Source organism: Oncorhynchus mykiss, chromosome 1, assembly GCF_013265735.2.
Source record: "Oncorhynchus mykiss isolate Arlee chromosome 1, USDA_OmykA_1.1, whole genome shotgun sequence".
Classification (NCBI taxonomy): Eukaryota; Metazoa; Chordata; class Actinopteri; order Salmoniformes; family Salmonidae; genus Oncorhynchus; species Oncorhynchus mykiss.
Genome location: NC_048565.1, coordinates 29361789 through 29371932, shown reverse-complemented (window position 1 = coordinate 29371932; position 10144 = coordinate 29361789).

Below are 10144 nucleotides of genomic sequence, written 5' to 3'. Positions count from 1 at the left end.
GTTACTCCACAAAAGTAACCTAATTGACAGAATGAAAAGCAGGACGCCTGTAGAGAATACAAATATTCCAAAACTTTCATCCTGTTTGCAATAAGGCACTAAACTAAAACTGCAAAAACTGTGGCAAAGAAATGTACTTTATGTTCTGAATACAAAGTGTTATGTTTGGGGCGAATCCAACACAACACATCACTGAGTACCACTCCTCATATTTTCATGCATGTTGGTGGCTGTATCATGTTATGGTATGCTTGTCATCAGCCAGGACAAGGGAGTTTTCTTAATGATAACATGAAACTGAATAGAGCTAAGCACAGGCAAAATTCTAGAGGAAACCCTGGTTCAGTTCAGATGACCTCAGTTCATCTTTCAATCACCCACATGCTTTCCAACAGACGCTGGGAGACAAATTCACCTAAAACACAATAACCTAAAACACAAGGCCAAATATGCACTGGAGTTGCTTACCAAGATGAAATTGAATGTTCCTGAGTGGCCTAGTTACAGTTTTGACTTAAATCGGCTTGAAAATCTATGGCAAGACTTGAAAATGGCTGACTAGCGATGGTCAACAACCAACTTGACAGAGCTTGAAGAATTAAAAAAATACTAATGTGCAAATATTGTACAATCCAGGTGCGCAAAGCTCTTAGAGACTTATCTAATCGCGATATATTCGTTTTTATTTTTTACAAATGTTAGAATGTGTCTTCCACTTTGACATTACAGAGTATTTTCTGTAGATGGTTGACAAAAAAAAATTGTGAAAATAACACATGCTTCCACATGTATGTGTTCATGCAAAATAACACACAACTCTTTTAATGTTGTGTAGAAACATGAGTAGATATTTTACGCTCTGTTTGTATCTCCTGGTTATAAAACACATGCTTGGAGTCTATGAAAGGCAATTTAAAGCCTGAAAGGATGTAAATTGGTAAATATCAGTTTAATCAGAGCACATCGAAGTTAATTAAGAAAATTACTCTGACAAACTGTCTGAAGCTGACATAAGAATGCAATCCAACATGGCAATCAGGACCTTTTCTTGTGGAACAGCCACACAGCTCCCTCATGTAGGTAAGAGACCTGCTCATTCAGTATGCTGCAGCACTGTACAGTAGATGTTGTTTAACATCTCAATCTAAGAAACAGTACAGGAGGTAGCCATGCATGATAGTAAATGTCTAGCCTACCAGCCTAGCCTCAAAGACGTAACATAGTAAATGTAAAACTGTGACACTCAAATTTTTATATGTTATGTTTGGTATGGTTACGTGAGACCGAAGCTTACTTTAGCCAAAAACAAAGGAGGGTAGTTAGTCAGGGAGAATGGGTGGGCATATAACACGAACGTCTAGCAACCCAAAGGTTGCGTGTTAGAATCACATATAGGGTAACCACATTTCCAATACCCAAATGCGGGACAAAGGGATGAAGTTGCGAGACTTTCTAGGGTGACCACATTTAAAATACCCAAATGCAGGACAATTTAGGTATTGTCCCGCAAAAATCCTCCTCCTGCTGCACAGAACGCCCGCTGCACCGAACTAGCTAATTGAAGCCCACTTTTTTGCCCCATGCAAAATTTGGTAAAGCAGAAATGAGAGAAAAAATGTGTGGCTGTTTTATGAAAATCTGGGAATATTTGGCCACAAAACATTTCTGGTTGGTCTCAAGGAGACATTGAAGGGAGACATTGAAAACTGCATTGAGTAAAGTAGCAAAAAATATGTTGAATGAGCAACTAATGAGCATGGAGACAAGTTTGACAAAATCACCTTATATATTTTCAGTCTAATACAGCTATTTACGTACTTTTGTAGCTCTTTGTCAGACGCAGGCTTTAGTTAGCTGTCCTCTTCAAGTTTAGCTGGAATTTTGACCGAAAGGATTTGATAAAAGTGATTGGTTGATGATATGACATTGGCCTACCTCGCATCTTTCTTTGAACAGAATATCAGATCTCAAGAACAATTGGAAACGTGTTTAACATCACCAGTACCACATTCTTATGATATAGTGTATATCTTATCAAAAGCATAACTTCACTGCAAAAGAGACAGGTTGGAATGGCTGACTGAAATAAGGGGCAAATCAACTTTTTTTTGTAAATTAGTGGCTTTTGCATTTGTTGATAAAATGCGTGACAAGGGGCTAAAATGGTCTGGTCTGCACAATCCGGGACATGTGGTTCCCCTAATCACATCATGGACTTTAGCATTTTAGCTCATTTGCAACTTGGCCACTACTTGCTACTTTTTGTCTACTTTGCAACTACTTAGCATGTTAGATAACCTTTCCCCTAACATTAACCTCTAACCCTAACTCCTAATCCTAACCTTAACCCCTAGCCTAGCTAACATTTGCCATCTAGCCACCTAGCTAACTTTAGGCACAAGAAATTGGAATTCGTAACATATTATACTTAATGCAAATTTGTAACATATTGTATGAATTGCAATTCATAACAAATATGAAATGGATGATGGACATCCACAAACTAAAATATACCATATGAAACGTAACATACTGTATCATACTACATGGAGGGAGACAGGTTTACATTTAATATGTTACACCTAGGTTAAGTCCAGGTTAAGCCTACAAGACCATTTGTGTCTTATGAACTTGCCTTGAAGAATTGTATTCCTTAAACGTTCACATCATCACGGAGCTCTGCTCTGTTGACACAGATAAGTGATGTGACATGCTGGAAAAAGTCTGAGACGACTAACTAGAGGAACAAAACGCTGTTCTCGTGGCGGTGTGTTGAAGTCATTGCTCCCCACCAGCCTAGACTGCAGTGAAACAGGTTGAGCCTGGAGCCTGCGGGTCAGTGGAAGGACGTGAGCAATTGGAGCTTTCATTTCCTGTCAAAGAGGAGCAGCAAGGAGCTTTCAGAGGCATCAGTCACAGCCTAATTGGGCCCCGGTGGGTGACACGGCAGCGTCGTAAATAAAACACAGTTTTAGTGTCTCTACCACTGGACTCTTTAAACCTTCATCACAGAGCAAGCACTTCCAATGAAAGTCTACGTCTAATTACTCAGCTAGAGGATGGATTTTTTCTGTCCCTTCCTGTAATTGATCCTTTTTTCCATATGCATTTATTTTTTAATCTGAAATGAGAGCATACATTGCCTCAGCACTGGAGGACCTGTTAGGAGACAGTAATTAGCAGGCCTGGTTAGTGGGCCTGATGGTATCTGCTGCTGTCTGGCACACTGGTCTGGTGTCACTCTGACACTACTACTGAGGAGAAGGCTGCTGCTGTGTTGGAGGTGAACTCCATGGGGTTATTCTCTTCACTCAACTGCCCAGCCAAACACACACTGTCCAGGCTTAAACATGACTTCACTCACAGTTAAAACTCAGCAACAAAGGGTTTTGCTACAGAACCTTCACAGTCATGTGTAGCCTAACGGCAGTCATTTCATAAACTTAAAAGGACCACTATTATACAGATTTAGAAGAGGGATACATCATCTATAAAGCTATGTTTATTAGGATTTGCCACTTTAATTCAAGCATCAAATTAATAAGCAAGAGGATAAACCTATTGAAAATATGCATGGCCAAATGCAATATGCATTGTGCTGGGGAAGAAGGAGAGGCATGAAACACACAAGTAGCTTTGAATAAAAACATTGATTGAAGATATACGAGAGGTAGTTCCTGCAATACCGTTGGTATCTCTATAAGATTAAAGTAGTATGGCCATGTTATGTTTGTAGTGTGTGATTGTGTGGCTGTTGAAATTTCAAATGTGTAGCTGTATAAATGTATGCTAATTTGTGTAAATACACAACTTGTCCTAGGCTGTGAATTATGAATAGGGCTTATAATATACTTTTAGTCTCTTGGTTCTTTTAAATTCACAGCAGATCAAAATATATCAGCTCCTGATTGTCATGTTGTGGGCTTCTTCATTCTACTAGGTTTGCCCACTGTGATTTCACTTTGTAATTCTGCTATGTCTCCTTCCTAGAGACTGCATATACATATTCATTCTGATGCTATAGAATGTGTCAAATAGAGGTGTCCTAATTGTGTCCTTGATGAAAGGCCATTAATATTGAACATTTTTGCAGTCACACATGTGCCAGCCACTGTGGAAATGTGTTTTTCCCTCCCTCTCTTTCAGTGAGACAAAAAGGAGATCTGTCCTTATCTATAATGATACCGGATTCCCCTGGGGTTAGCAACGGCGAGACTATCGGTGGCTTTAGCAGATTCATCAAACCAAATATTGTGCTCTTTCCTCAGGAGGCTTAGAGTCACAATGTGTTATATCACTGTTAATTAAAATGAAATTTGCAGTTAGATTATTCTGCGTATTGTTGCCTGACGCTCACACTAAGTACAGAGCACCGAGGTAACACAAGAAGTTAACAAAGGCTTTACAGTTCTGTTGCTTTTCTTTTTTTTAAAGTCAGCCCAGTGCTTTTCCTACAAATATGTAAAAGGTTATTTGTCAAGGTTGTATAGCTTCATTTTTATTTTATATATTTTACCAGGATAAACACAGTAACAGTTGCCACTGTTTTTCAGGGAGTCTTGGGATAGGTATTTTGAAGAATAAGAAATTAAGGTTGAAACCAGTGCAAATGCCTCTGAATGACATTGCCCTAGCTAGCTTAATTAAAGTACACACAGTATTTTGAAATAGTGCCCATTTATAGATTACAGGAAGTTTTTGTCAACACTTCATTCACACTTCAAGTAACAGTAGCACAGTAATAACAGCAAGGCTGTCCTGATTTGATGCAAGGCCCTGGTTTCTGTTCACGTGTGACATTGTTCCGAGATAGGCAGAACGGTCGCTGCCCTGAGGCCCATGTCAGTACCCAGGACCCCCTGATCCAAGAGCAGCGCCTGTCAGGCCTGCACCTGTAACACAGAGACCTTGTGGCCCTGCATCCAGCACGCAGGGCCGCCGCAGTGCATCAGACATGCTTTGCATTCAACCACCACTCAAGACCCAGGCAATACTCCAGAGACCGGCCATGAACCCAGCTGTTCGCTTCATTTTAATGCACTCTGAATAATATTAAAGCAGTATCAGTTGAATTTATTAATGCAGGCTGCCCCCGGAGAGATGCTTTTAAAGGCCAATGATTTCATTTAATATCTTAAAGGCTACCATCTATTCTTGATATGTTACAAAGAATTATGGCTTTTGAAAGTTCTTTACACCACAGAGTACAGTGGACCACGGTATAAATTATTAGCAAACTGTGACTTTTGGAAACAGCCACCATTAGCAGTCATATTTCTCTTTGTTGTTAACATTGTCATATTTTCACCCCTAATCCTAGAGACCATATCAGTCCCTGTTCTTGCGCTTTCTAGTATTCCTGTCATTAGAGCTGGTTCTTGAATAAAGAGCGACACTGACAGTATAAAACTGTTTGATTGGCTTTTTTATAGTTGACTTTGAGGATAAACCGACTCCTACAATGCAAACTGGCACCTGAATAAAGCCCTGGACGTCTTTTTAAAAGCTCTCCATGCAGTCTCCTCAGGCACATGCTTATGGAGGCTGAACAATCTGGGACTGTAGCAACACAATCTGGCCTTCATTTGGATCTCGTTACTGAGTTGATTCCAGGAAAGCCTGCCACTTTATTGGTGTCAAGGTCCTCTTAGGATAGGCCCTGACCTCTGGCGTTTTAATTCATGGCAGCCCAGACTCAGGGCATTAGTGCTAATCTCTTTGGCCCGTTTTTCAAATGGTACAACTAGAACAAATGACTAGAACCAAATAGATTTGACACCTGTAAGTATAACCAAGCGTAGTGCCTCTGTTACTCTGCTGCACTGTGGTAATATAGTGTCTCCATGATGGGAGGTCAGAGAACCATCATGAAATCGCTCATGTAACAATTACTAAAAAGAGGTGCGGAGTGTAGTGGAATATTAAAATGAAGCCCTTGCTGGCATCCTCTGAAAGGCAGGGTGGTACACCTGTGAAGGACAGAAGGGATCAGTGTTCTATGTGTTTGCGCTTGCGCTTGCTAGTTTGACGCCCGCTTCGGAGCTACACATCACAGAAGCGACTGTTGAAAAAACAGGTTGTAGGGGTCCTTGCGCACAGCCTGCCTGTGGTGCTGCCTGAAGGACTACCATGGAAACAAGGAGTGTGACAGGCTCTGGGGGGGGATCTACCACAGCTGCAGGCGCTTTTTTTTGACAGGCTGATGAAGACATCACTGCCACGCAGTGCACAACAACAACAACAACTAGTGGAAAAAATATGATCCAGGCAATGTTAACTGGCTCAAATGTTCATTAGCGAGCTTGTAAAATATCCAGGGAGTTTCTAATGCATTCAAGGACCAGATTGCATGGTGGCTTCCTCTGATGAGATATGGGCTTTTCCCGGGAGGAAATAAATGTATAAATAATTTATTAAATATGATTACCTCTATAAAAAGGAGAGAGAAAGTATGGTCTGTGAGAATGCAGTGGCAGTTCTAATCCTATCTATTTATTATCTTTATTTCGTTGACTTCGAATGTCTCAAAATTACACAGAGAGCGTCCAAGCCCAAAAGCTCAGCTATTGACTTGACATCTAGGAAGCAGACAGCCTATTCACCATGACCTCTCAATGCCAATGATGTAATTTGCCTCGATAATATCTTTACTGATGAAAGCTCCAACCTCTTTGTTCCCAGAAGTCCCCAGAGCCAGGTTCAATTCATCAATATTGGCCAACAATGCTCATGTCATACATTATGGTACATGAAGTGGTTTTAACATCAAGACAAAATGTCACATTTTATAGTAATTTGGTCCTTTCTTACAGAAACAATTTATCATCAGTAAGCAATTGCAGTATTTCTCTTTGGAAAGTTCTGTTTTGTATTTTCAGAAGTCCTGCATTGAATCCAAACAAGAGTCTGTAGGATGAAAGATACTGCAGAACACATCTAACTGTATATGTGAGATACAGACGTTCTGGTGTGGCGTTTTTGGAGTGTTAAAATATGATGATTAACAGTACCCTGGGAGCGAAGCTTAATTGGTTTCACCTCTCAGGGACACCTCATTGGGTCTCCTCAGTGGTCTGTGGGAACCCCACCCCTCCTCATTCTCCATGCCAGCCCCACCCGCCCCCAGTGGAGCCCAGAATGCAGCAGGGCTTCAGCTTGTGTGTGGGATTTAGCTCGTCAGAAGCTCAGGGTCACCTCGACTCCCCCTCACTTTGAAATGGACCCCTGGTGGCAGCTCCTGGGAGAGCCCAGTGATGTCTCTATCAGGCTGTCAAAAGAGATAGCCCGGGGCTCCACCAGGTCCCCCTGAGCCAATCAAACTCTTCACAAAGCACAGACGGATGCTCTTTCACCAGCTTGCTACTGCAGAGGAGGGGGAGCGCCCGCAGCCCGACTGGGATGCTCAGCACACCAATCAGTAGGAACAAATTCCCAGTGCTGAGGTCCAGGGCTCACCGTAGCCCAAACTCTTCTTAAACTAGGGCTATTTGTAAGTGTTGCTTACATGTTTATTTATTTAACTAAGAAAACACACCAAATTAACAATAAGTTATTTTAATGGCCTACTGTTTGGAGAGCCAATGATAAAAAAGGCCTATCTCTAAGAACTCTGATAACATGTTATATGTTTAAAGTTCCACTGTTATATGTGCGAAAAGTATTCCACATAGATTTGATCCATCAAGCAATATGTCCTTAGTCTAGAAATGTCATGAGAATAATTGATTTCCCATTGAAAAGAGATAGTAATTTCTCAAAGGCAATGAAAGAGCCAGTTAATGTAGGCCCATCAAGGATAAATCTGTTTGAAAATCATCACATTCAAGTCTAATACATATAAGATCTAAAACAATCTTCCAAACACACCAATAATCATCTCTAAGTAACATCACATCAGTGCTTGAGGCTAATCATTGTGAATAACTTGAAGATGCCTCGAAGCAAACCGTAAAATACCCTCTGATTGGGGATTATGTCTGATGGAAAAGAAACCATATGTTACTCTTCCAAGAACTCCATCGTGGAGAGAAAGACTATCATGGAGCTGTGTGTGTGCGTGTGTGTCTGTGTAGCCACCATTAGGCAGGGGAGGTGATTTTAATGGAAATGTGAAGCACTAAGTGCTGAGGATGGGGAGTACTCTCTGGGAGAGATGAGCTCTCTCTCATGTGGACCCTGTTATTGTGAGAAGGCAACAAAGCGCTGCATTAGCCACTGCACTGGACCGACGTACAGTGCTTTGATGTGAGCTCAGTAACCAAGGCACAGTGGTGGCCAATGCATGAGCTCTGTTCCAATGGGTGTGTTGTGCAATCAGATGTGTTTACTGTGTATACAGGGATAGAAGTGGCCTAATCCATCCCCAGTACAGTGTAGTTAGGGACAAAATCAGTCTGCAACAACTCCAGTCGGAGATGGGATTGTTTCTATATTTTACAATTCATAAAAAATTGATTTGAGGATATACAAAGAAGAACATACCAAAACAGGAAATCTGAGAAGTTGCACAGTAGACTGGAAACTCAAAGTTACATGTATCAAACTTTCCTTTGGCTCGATTCCGAAAATGTATTCTTCATTATGAAAAATATTCTGGTAATTTATACAAATGATTGTACAGTGAATTGACATTTTAATTAAAATAATGATATACAAAGGTTTTAGTTTCTCTTTATTTTTTTAACTATTTTCTAAATTGTAGATGAAAAGTGAAGACAATGAAATAACACACATGTAGTAAATTAAAGTGTTACACAAATCCAAAAATATTTTATATTTGAGAATCTTCAAATAGCCTCCCTTTGCCTTGATTGACAGCTTTGCACACTCTTGGCATTGTCTCAACCAGCTTCATGAGATAGTCACCTGGAATGCAATTCAATTAACAGGTGTGCCTTCTTTAAAGTTAATTTGTGGAATTTCTTTCCTTCTTAATGCATTTGAGCCAATCAGTTGTGTTGTGACAAGGTAGGGGGTATACAGAGGATAGCCATATTTGGCAAAATACCAAGTCCATATTATGGTAAGAACAGCTCAAATAAGTAAAGAGAAATGACAGTCCATCATTATTTTAAGACATGAAGGTCAGTCAATACAGAACATTTTAAGAACTTTGAAAGTTTCTTCAAGTGCAGTTGCAAAAACCATCAAGCACTATGATGAAACTGACTCTCACGAGGACCGCCACAGGAATGGAAGACCCAGAATTAACTCTGCTGCATAGGATAAGTTCATTAGAGTTACCAGCCTTAGAAATTGCAGCCCAAATAAATGCTTCACAGAGTTCAAGTAACAGACACATCTCAACATCAAATGTTCAGAAGAGACTGTGTGAATCAGGCCTTCATGGTCAAATAGCTGCAAAGAAACCACTACTAAAGGACAACAATCATAAGAAGAGACTTGCTTGGGCCAAGAAACACGAGCAATGGACATTAGACCAGTGGAAATTTGTGCTTTGGTCTGGAGTCAAAATTTGAGATTTTTGGTTCCAACCGCTGTGTCATTGTGAGACGCAGTGTGAGTGAACGGATGATCGCATGTATATTTCCCACTGTAAAGCATGGAGGAGGAGGTGTTATGTGGTGGGGGTGCTTTGCTGGTGACACTGATTTATTTATAATTCAAGGCACATCCCATCTGGTTTGGGCCCTACACACCACCAGGCTGTGTAGGGGCTATTTTTCCAGGAAGGAGAGTGATAGAGTGCTGCATCAGATCACCCTGCCTCCACAATCACCCGACTTCAACCAAATTGAGATGGTTTGGGATGAGTTGGACCGCAGAGTGAAGGAAAAGCAGCCAACAAGTGCTCAGCATATGTGGGAACTCCTTCAAGACTGTTGGAAAAGCATTCCAGGTAAAGCTGGTTGAGAGAATGCCAAGAGTGTGCAAAGCTGTCATCAAGGCAAAGAATGCCTACTTTGAAGAATGTAAAATATATTTGGATTTATTTAACACTGTTTTGGTTTCTACATTGTAGAATAGTAGTGAAGACATCAAAATTATAAAATCACACATATGTAAAATATATGTGTGATTTTATAGTTTTGATGTCTTCACTACTATTCTACAATGTAGAAAATAGTAAGAAAATAAAGACTGGTACTCCATTTGTTTTGTACACAGCTGCTATTATCTATGC